The following is a 9,500-nucleotide window of genomic DNA, read 5'->3' as shown; positions in this document are numbered from 1 at the left end:
ATGTCCAGATTCTGTGAAACAAACATGGCCTAATGGTAAGTCAAATTCCAGGGAATAACATGAGAAATTTCGCATGGAATGTGATCATTTGTTACCGAGTGGAATTGAATTAGTCTAATACATCGGCGCGCAAAGCAAAGAGTCAAATCATGACCGTCTTTGGAATGCAATATTTCCAAGTCAAAAAATACCATTGTGACTAATGAAATATAAGGTTGTCGATCATCCGCATTATATATACAAGCTAGCAGCGAGCAAAGATCACATGCAACAATTAAATTTGGACCAAACTTATCGCTTGCTGCATATACAAGTTGGTAAAATGGTTCACAAAAACTCTGCTGTTTACATGATTCCGTTCATCCTATTGCTGTTGCTTGCATCCAATACACTAGTAGTGTGTTCTGATTTTTCCCCAGCAACAAAAATCAGTAAGGTTCTCTCCACTTACTAACATATATCAGTAATTACATTTGTAAGTTGTAATTGAAGTTCTTTCTTAGAAGTACGTTGAACTCTCTAGCCCCTCTATCTCCCTTCTCCTTTCCTCTCAAGTTACTCTTCATTTTTCTAAAATTACATCCATTAGCTCATTTAAACAGCGCCCTTTCTGGGGAAAATAATAAGAGATAAGCGGTACGTTTGATCATATATATTGTGAAATAATGTAGTGAGATTGAGATTTCAATTTTGAAGAAAGCAGAGCATTATACTTCTTGTTCTTATCCGCTTGCAGAAGAAAACAGTAGGTTTCATTGGGGCATAAGGAAAATCGGCGTACGAAAGCCTCCTACACCGGGAGGTCCTCAAGGTGATCAAGGTGATCATCATCATCATCATCATCATCATTATTATTATTGTTCTTATTGTTCTTATTATTGTTGTTTTATTATTGTTATTATTGTTATTATTATTATTATTATTATTATTATTATTATTATTATTATTTTCAATACAAACCGTAGATCAATATTAATTACAAAACGATTGGCCAACTCCATTGGTGGTAGACAAGTCTAAACCTGGTCTACCATGCATTAATCAAGTTGATATAGCATTTTTTTTAAATAATTAAGTTGATATAGCATCAATGCACTGTAAATTTTTCCACGGAAGTACTGATAAAGAAAATGGTCATATAAGTGGTTTTTGTTTTGGGTGCGGCTATTGCCAGCCTACCATTTTCTTTGTTCACCCTACATGCTCATTACACCCTACATATTAATTTTGATTATTAAATTTACTTATCTAACTCATTTCTGTTTCCAGATTATATGACATATCTAAATAAATAAATAAATAAATTAACGAAAATCTCTCATTTAATTTATACCAATAAAAACTAAAATATATTAAAGTTTCCTAATGAAATCATAATCTGATTTACTTCCATTTTTTTTTTCTTTCTGTTTCAATGTTCGTCTATTTCAATCCATGTCAAAAGATTAGCAAGTTAACAACTATAAGCAATGAAGAAGGGATTGATTTTTTGTTTTTTTGTGTTTTAAATTTATATTTTCAATGTTCACAAAGGATATTGCAAAGATGGGGTGTGTGTGTTTGGTGGGGTGGTAAGGCTTTGGTCTCATATATAAGAGGTCAAGAGTTCGAGCCCCACCAAGGGTGGGAATGGGGTGGGGGTTTTTTTTTTTAAAAGGTATTAGAAAGATTTTGATGAAATTAACACTAATAATTTTGTGAACTGAATAACGAATTAATGTTGGGGAGGCAACAAAAAGACAAAAAAATAGTAATAAATTTTAATTTGGGTGGAGAAGTTGAAGATTGATTTTATTCAATGAGAAATTAAGTAGTCTTTGTATGTAATTAATTAGTTGTGTATTTCGTTTTCCCTACAGATTTGTATTTTAGAAATTTAGTATACTTACTAGTCATTTTGTGGTTGAGTAATATAGTCTTTCAATAATTCAAATGTATGTAGGGTGAACTAAGAAAATTGTAGGGTGGCAATAACTGCACCCTTTTGTTTTTTCATTAAGATATAAGTGGTTTTTGTTTTCTTCCCCAACTTATAAAAATTTTATATACGTACAAACAAAAGTGATCATAAATATGTTCTAATAGCTAAACAGTTTCTATATATTTTGCCATTTTTTTCGCATTATTCTTAATTGCAAACCTAAAAATGGATCATTCAGATGATAGATTGGATAGTAACTCAATTAAGGAAGCATGAAGATATTTAGTATGTACGCGTGAGCTATGCGTAAACCGTAAATAGGGCGGATAACGGATCAATACCTATATTACCATGCAAGTTATACTATATACGTAAGTTTATCATTTCTTACTGTGATTTTAATGCTGACATTTTCCGTTGATTATTTCGTCAGGTGGCAACATACCTTGACATGATGCAGAGATCTAGCACAATTTTTTTTTTTCTTTCTTTCAAGATCTGGCATAAATAACCACGTGGTGTGGTGTGTTGGTCGAACGGCCTAATCTAGAACCCCCAGGTCTAGCATTCGAATCCTAGCTCCATCCTGTGGCTAGCAGATTTGAGGGACTCTTTGGGTTCGTGCGTCTGCTGTGCAATAGATTAGTCTGGCTTTCGCTGCAATGTCGGTGCAGGTGTCCTAGTGCTGGGATACCACTGCATGGGTGTGTGAGTTACTAACAGCTAACTACCCGATCAAAAAAAGATCTGACATAAATATAATGAAATACTGTTTGCATAAAAACATTTAGTGTTTTTTTTTTTTTTGGGTCAAAATAGTAGAATGGAGAAATTCGTAAGTTTTTTTTATTATGAATAAATGATGGATGGAGAATTTCATAATAGTTTTTATATTACTGGCACGTTACTTAATTGGAATGGAGAAATTCATGAATCATATACAACTTTAATGAGAGAGAAAATGAATTGGTATCGGAAGGAATCATTTTGTTATGTTGTATATTAATCATAAGCGATATTGTTTACAATTTACCCTGAATCAGAATAAAAACTAGTATGATTACTGAAATGTCCCTACTTGATAAGTGGCCGAACGCCAAACTTATTTTAGAAAACATCAAAGCTCTGAAAAGTTATGTAAGAATTACTCTTTAATATATGATGATCATAATTGACAGATCTAGTCACATACAAGAAAGAAACCAATTAAAATGAAGTCAGATATGTTAGACAAAAGCAGGCGTGGCTTGTGGCCCTCTATTAGTCTTTACATACCTTGAAATTTATTGCCAATTTGTATGCATATCAAGTAGCAATATTACCGTACCTTTGCGATAAAATCATATATGTGAGAAGTTTCTACTATCACAACAGTAGAATCTATACATTAAATTAAGAACCATTCCATTGAACACGTGCAAAACATGTGTGTGATAAATAATATAAGCTTCACAATCAAAACTAATTGACAAGGGTTAAAGAGGACTAAATTCTTATAAGGACGTACGATTGCAAAGTCCTCATTATCTCATTTAGAATTCACATTTTCAACACTTTTAGACAACTAATATTGGGTCACATAAAACATGTCTGGCCTCGTTTTGGTTGTGAAGCCCAAATTTCTATAAACACAATTACAAGTTCTTCATTTTCTGATGTGAAATTCAAATTTTCATATAGGGTGATTTGGAGCCCGTGTGGGTGCAAAACATTCACATATGGGTTAAACTCACTCTCATAACATCATCATCTGAGCTTCACAACCAATAGAGGAACAAGAGGATATTAGACCTGGAAAGGTGTCTAGTGCGTAAAATTTATAATTCAATGAATAATACAAATGATTATTTCTCTCAGTTATTCCTATAACTGGCGTCACTTGTAATAAGCAATACTCATGAATAAATAAATTGATTTTCTATTTACAGATACTCCAAGTCAATTAGAGTGCTCATTACATAATTTCCTGTCATATTCGGATAGAGTAAAGGTCTTTTAACTATAATTTTCTCATTTTTCTGGCAGTAAGAAATTCATATCTTCACCTCTTTCTTGTTTCGTAAGGTTACGACTTACGAGGGAAAAGTACGTAAGTTTACGGTAAAATACCTTGAAGAGACTATACAAGAGGCAAGAATACGAGGATGGATATCAAAACTTGTGGAAATACACCTCCCTGCGGATCACCATAGTAGAATGCTGACCTAGCTACCGGCCGCATCGCCCGCGGGTCTATAATCCACCTTATATGTTTACACCCAATCTTAATACTTTGATTGGAAAGTCAAATTTCGGGGAATAACATAAGAAATTTCGCATGGAATGTGATCAGTTTATTATTGAGTGGAGTTGAATTAGTCTCACGTAAAGCAAAGAGCCAAATTATGACATTGACTTTGGAATGCATTTAATTCTCAGTTTAAATATACCACACTGTGACTAATGAAATTAATAACTGGTTGTGTAGATCATTCGCATTATATATATATAAGCTAGCAACGATCACAACTAAATTGGTACAAACCTATAGCTTGCTTCATACACCAGTTCATAAAATGGTTCACAAGGCCTCTGCTGTTTACATGTTACCCTTCATTGTACTGCTATTGCTCGCATCCTATACACTAGTAGTGTATGCTGATTTTTCCCCAACAACAAAAGGCAGTAAGCTTCTCTCCACTTACTAACATATATCAGTAATTACAATTGTAAGTTCTTTCTTAGAAGTTGAACTCTCTAGTCGCTCTTTCTTTTTAAGTGTACGTTTGATTATGTTGAAATAACGTAGTTGATATCGGGCATTCCAATTTTTTAAAATGATATTTATCTTTCTACTTCTTGATCCGCTTGCAGAAGAAAACAGCAGGTTTCATTGGGCCATAAGGAAATTAATCGACGTACGAAAGCCTCCTACACCGGGAGATGGTCAAGGTAATTTTTTTTTTTTTTTTTTTTCAGTATGCGTAAGTTTATCATTAATTTCTTACTATGATTTTAATGCCGACTTCTTTTCTTGGTTATTTCGTCAGGTACAACCCCACCTTGAGCCCTTGACATGATGCAGAAATCTAGCAAAAATTTTAATGAATCATTTTTTTTTTGCTTTGTTTCTCCGGGTTTATGATTAATTTCAAGTTTGATGAATAAAATGATGGACGACGAATATCAGAATGGCTTGTAAACTATATGCGTGTTTTCAAATGATGTAAACGTAAAGAAGTACAGTTATAAAGTTCTTTTTGGTGGGAAAACGGCAACCGTCAAAGATGATTACCCAACTAGATAAAAGCACTATGCAAGCCAACTGTATATAACTCCTACCGTACTGAAAATCATTTATTGGGAAGAAATAAACAAGAAAAGGAAACCAAAATGAAGTGATATATCATACAAATTAATCAGTGATCCCTGAGATCTGAGGTGTTCATGTTAGGCTTGCCAATGAAGGCGAGCCATGGTTTTATCTCGCAAACACCCGCCAGCAAGCCGTGTTAGCGTTAAGGGTAATATAGGAGTGTTGGTTATTTCACTTAGTTTGCTTTAGTATATGAAGAGAATGTAGGGTTGTAAAAATGTAATTAGAAATTCCAGTCACAATGTAGTCCTTAGTTTTCTCGGCGTTTTTTCCTTCCTCCTCCTTCCTTCTTCTTTCTTCTTCTTCCATGGTTGAAACTCTAGCATGGTATCAGAGCCATGGCGGCCTGACCATCGCTCCATCGTTGCTTCTCCGCTGCAATTCTCTCCATTGTTAGTTTTTTGTGTGTTTCAGTATAGTAGAAATCGAACCGAATAAGCCCCAAAATCCCCCAATCGGAATTCCCAAACCCAAAAAATGTCGATCTCTCTCAATCCCTCGTCATCACCAAGCCGTCGTCCAATTACGAACTCTTACCATCTCCGAATTCGACATCTTTCTGCTTTCTACTCTCGCTGAGTCGCCGGTGACCACTGGACCTCACTGGACCTCTATCTCCAACCGGAGGTCAAGATAACTCGACGGCTTCCGATGAGATTCCATCGGCATCTGTGTCATCGGCTGATTCAGGCCCAGAGATTACAGACGACAATTTCGAATCCGACGGTGTACATGCATGTCCATTTGCAAGCATAATTAGCTATAATGAGCCACGCTCATGGTACCACCAGGGGTACCAACGCCCACCATATGAGTGACTGGCGTAAAGACAGTTAGCCGGGTTACCGCCTGAGCCCCGGATCAACCCCAAAGCACCGCCGACGCGCCGCCACGCGCCGTGTCAAGATGGCATCAGAAGCTACTGAAACTGGGAACTGAAGCACCATCAGTCCCACATCGAAAACAAAGAGAAGATCATCCTCTTCCTCACCTATAAAAGGTTCTCTCCTCTCTCCTCATTAATGACGCATTCAATACTTACCTACTATTACTTTGTCAACATAAATACATTGACTAACTTAGGCATCGGAGAGTTGAAGACCGCCCGGCGCGGTCTCCCTCTGACGCCCATTGTATTTTATTTGACAGGTAACGGGAACCACTCACAACAAAGGTATCTATCCGCCCGCCGGATCAGCGTTAACTAAGGTCCAGCTACCGCTAGACTTTTAGACATTAACATTGGCGCCGTCTGTGGGAATCCTTGAACAGAAGGTCATCCCATCACAGTTACCATGACTAACGGTAGCGGGGGAAATATCGGGGAGCAGGCAGACCAGTCCGCCGTTCCCCAACCCGCCCGCCCAGCGGTAAGCATCAATGGCGCACTATTCAACACCCCGGTCAACCCAGGCGGTGAAACAAATCCAAGCAGCAGCCGTCCCCCAGGTCAGGACCTCACCGCCTTGTATGAACTGGCGCTGGCGGACCTCCACAAAGCAAACAGGGAGCGCGAGCAGGAACGCAAGGAGAAGGCGGAGGCCCAAAACCAAGTGGCCACGCTGATGACACGTTTCGACGAGCTAAGGCGAACGCTGGACGCAAACGCCAACCCTGCACGAAGTGAGCAGTCACACAGCACCAGACACAGCCGGCCTACCGCTGGTATAAGACCCATCGTGCAAATGCAGGTACCGCTAAGCCCACCTGAGCTGGCAGGAATGGGACCACCCCCTATCCCACAACTGCCGGAGCAGGAGGCGGAGTCATCACTGCGCACCCACCACTCGAGGACTAGAACAAGGACTGAGGGTAATCTACCCATTCCCGGGCGGGGGTTCGCTCCGCGGAACGCCCGAGCGGGCCCCGCTGGCGACGCAACCACCCAAATTTTGGAGAGGATGCAGCAGTTAGAACGGAGATTAATCCTGGCGGAGGCAGGCACCCCGGCGCCAGCCCCAAACCCGCTCTTCGCGTCCAGGCCAGGCCCATTCACCGCCACAATTTTGCAAGCCGTCAGACCAGCGTTTGCAAAGACCCCAAAAATGTCACATTATAGCGGTAAGACCGATCCCTTCGTCCACATGGACACGTTCAAGAAGGTCACCAACAACAAGGGATTTGATGACGCCACCCTGTGCCACTTGTTCAGCGAAACGCTGGATAGTGAGGCAATGAGTTGGTTTTTCGAGTGTCCGCCAGGGTCCATCGACTCATTCCACGCATTATCTCATGCTTTCCTCTCTCGATTCATCTTGTTGTCCGCCGGTCATCACAACACGAGCCAGTTGTTTGGCGTCAGACAGGGAGGGGACGAATCATTGAAGGCATTCGTCACAAGATGGCGAGCGGCAGCATCTCAGTGCCGCGATCTCGACAAAACAATGGCTTCGGCGGCTTTCAAGCAGGGACTCCTCAAGGGACCATTCCTCTATCACCTCAACTACAATCATCCAAATGCGGCGTATGATCACCTTATGAGTGAGGCGGTCATTCATGCCCAGGCAGAGTTTATCACATATGGAGAAACCCCACCGCCACCAGCAACACCAACAAAGTCATCTCAACCCTCCTCCAGCCATCAAGAGACCGCCAGCAAAGCCCCCACTGCACCGCCAGCTGACAAGAAGAGGGAGTGGCAGCAGGGCGGTTACCAAAGCAAGAGGCAGAAAGACAACCACTACAAGGGCAACCGCCAATCCCATGGGGACAATCGCAACAAGCAGACGGAATCCTCTCAGCGGTATGCAGTATTCACCGTCCTCACAGCCTCGTACGAGGAGATTTACAATCAGTGCAAGGATCAGATACCACCGCCACCCTCACCGAGATTCCCCAAAAAGGGTAAGCCAAGAAACACCGGCATGTGGTGCAAGTACCACGAGGACAGCGGTCACAATACCAACAGTTGCAACGCTCTCAAAACAACCATTGAGACCCTATACCGTGACGGCAAGATGGATCAGTTCAAGGTGCGCCAACCGCCACCTGTGATTGCCAACATTGAGCCACTGGGCCGCATCAACACCATCGACGGCGGGGCTCCAATCACCAACATGTCTCACAGGGCAAGAAAGCGTTACGCACGCGCCAATCACCCAAAGGAAGTCTGTAACATCCGCTACGAGAGATCCACCAAACTCCCAAAGTCTGGTTGGGAGCCCATCACCTTCTCAGAGGAGGAGGAGCGCGGAGTACATCTACCCCATGACGACCCATTCCTGATCGATGCCATTCTCGACAGATGGTCAGTAGGAAGAATCTTGGTGGATAGCGGATCTGCTGTCAATGTCATATTCAGCGGTTGTTACAACAACCTTAAGCGGAACAAGAAACTACTACAAGACCATGAGCCATTGCTTAGCTTCTCCGGCGATATCACTCAGCCGCTGGGTTCTGACTACATGCGGTTAACCATCGGCTCCAGTCCATGTATGGCGGAGGTACATACCGAATTTATAATTGTGGACTGTTTCAGTTCGTATAACGCCATCATAGGACGGCCGGCACTCAACAAGCTCAAATGCATCATCGCCGGATACATGCTTCTCATGAAGTTCCCCACACCCAACGGCACGGGCTGTGTCAGGGGAAGTCAGCAACTGGCACGAGAATGCTACTCTACCACCATTGCGCGGTCAACCCGCCGCCACGAAATCCTAACGGTAGGAAATCAGGCACCGCCACCAGATATCTTCGAGGATCCTAGGGATGAGGAGGAGAAATACGTAAGGAAGGAACCGGTCAATCCTGAAACATCGTTGAAGGTCATCAGCATCTCTGACGAGCACCCAAAGCGGACAGTCCGCATAGGAGCTCAGCTAGACCCAGAAGTAGCCGCAGAACTCACTCAATTCCTGCGGGACAACGCCGCCGTTTTCGCATGGTCATATGCGGACATGCCAGGTATCTCTCCCGAAATCATCACACACAAACTAACCATTAAGCCATCCTTCCATCCCATCAAGCAGAGGCGAAGGGCCTTCGACGAGGAGAAATACCGCGCCATAGGAGAAGAGGTCGCCAAACTCCAGGGCATTGGATTCATCCGCCAGGTAATCTATCCCCAATGGATCTCCAACCTGGTCATGGTCAAGAAGCCTAGCGGCAAGTGGCGGATGTGTGTCGACTTCAAAAATCTCAACAAGGCGTGCCCAAAGGACAGTTTCCCTCTCCCACGCATTGATCAGCTGGTTGACGCAACCGCCGGGCATGAACTCCTCA

The 9,500-nt window shown here is 41.8% G+C and overlaps 2 long non-coding RNA genes across 2 annotated transcripts; both read left to right on the top strand.

Annotated features, from left to right (window-relative positions):
- The first annotated feature begins 282 nt into the window (after nucleotides 1-282).
- Nucleotides 283-2,725, top strand: LOC112168149. The gene is made up of 3 exons (XR_002924085.2): nucleotides 283-431; nucleotides 737-820; nucleotides 2,355-2,725. It is a non-coding gene; the product is annotated as an uncharacterized LOC112168149 (long non-coding RNA).
- Nucleotides 2,726-4,455: 1,730 nt separating this feature from the next.
- LOC112164466 lies at nucleotides 4,456-5,071 on the top strand. Its single transcript, XR_002922332.2, has 3 exons — nucleotides 4,456-4,585; nucleotides 4,775-4,852; nucleotides 4,951-5,071. It is a non-coding gene; the product is annotated as an uncharacterized LOC112164466 (long non-coding RNA).
- Nucleotides 5,072-9,500: the final 4,429 nt, after the last annotated feature.

This window comes from Rosa chinensis, chromosome 5 (assembly GCF_002994745.2).
Source record: "Rosa chinensis cultivar Old Blush chromosome 5, RchiOBHm-V2, whole genome shotgun sequence".
Lineage (NCBI taxonomy): Eukaryota > Viridiplantae > Streptophyta > Magnoliopsida > Rosales > Rosaceae > Rosa > Rosa chinensis.
This window is presented reverse-complemented; position numbering and strand designations above follow the sequence as displayed.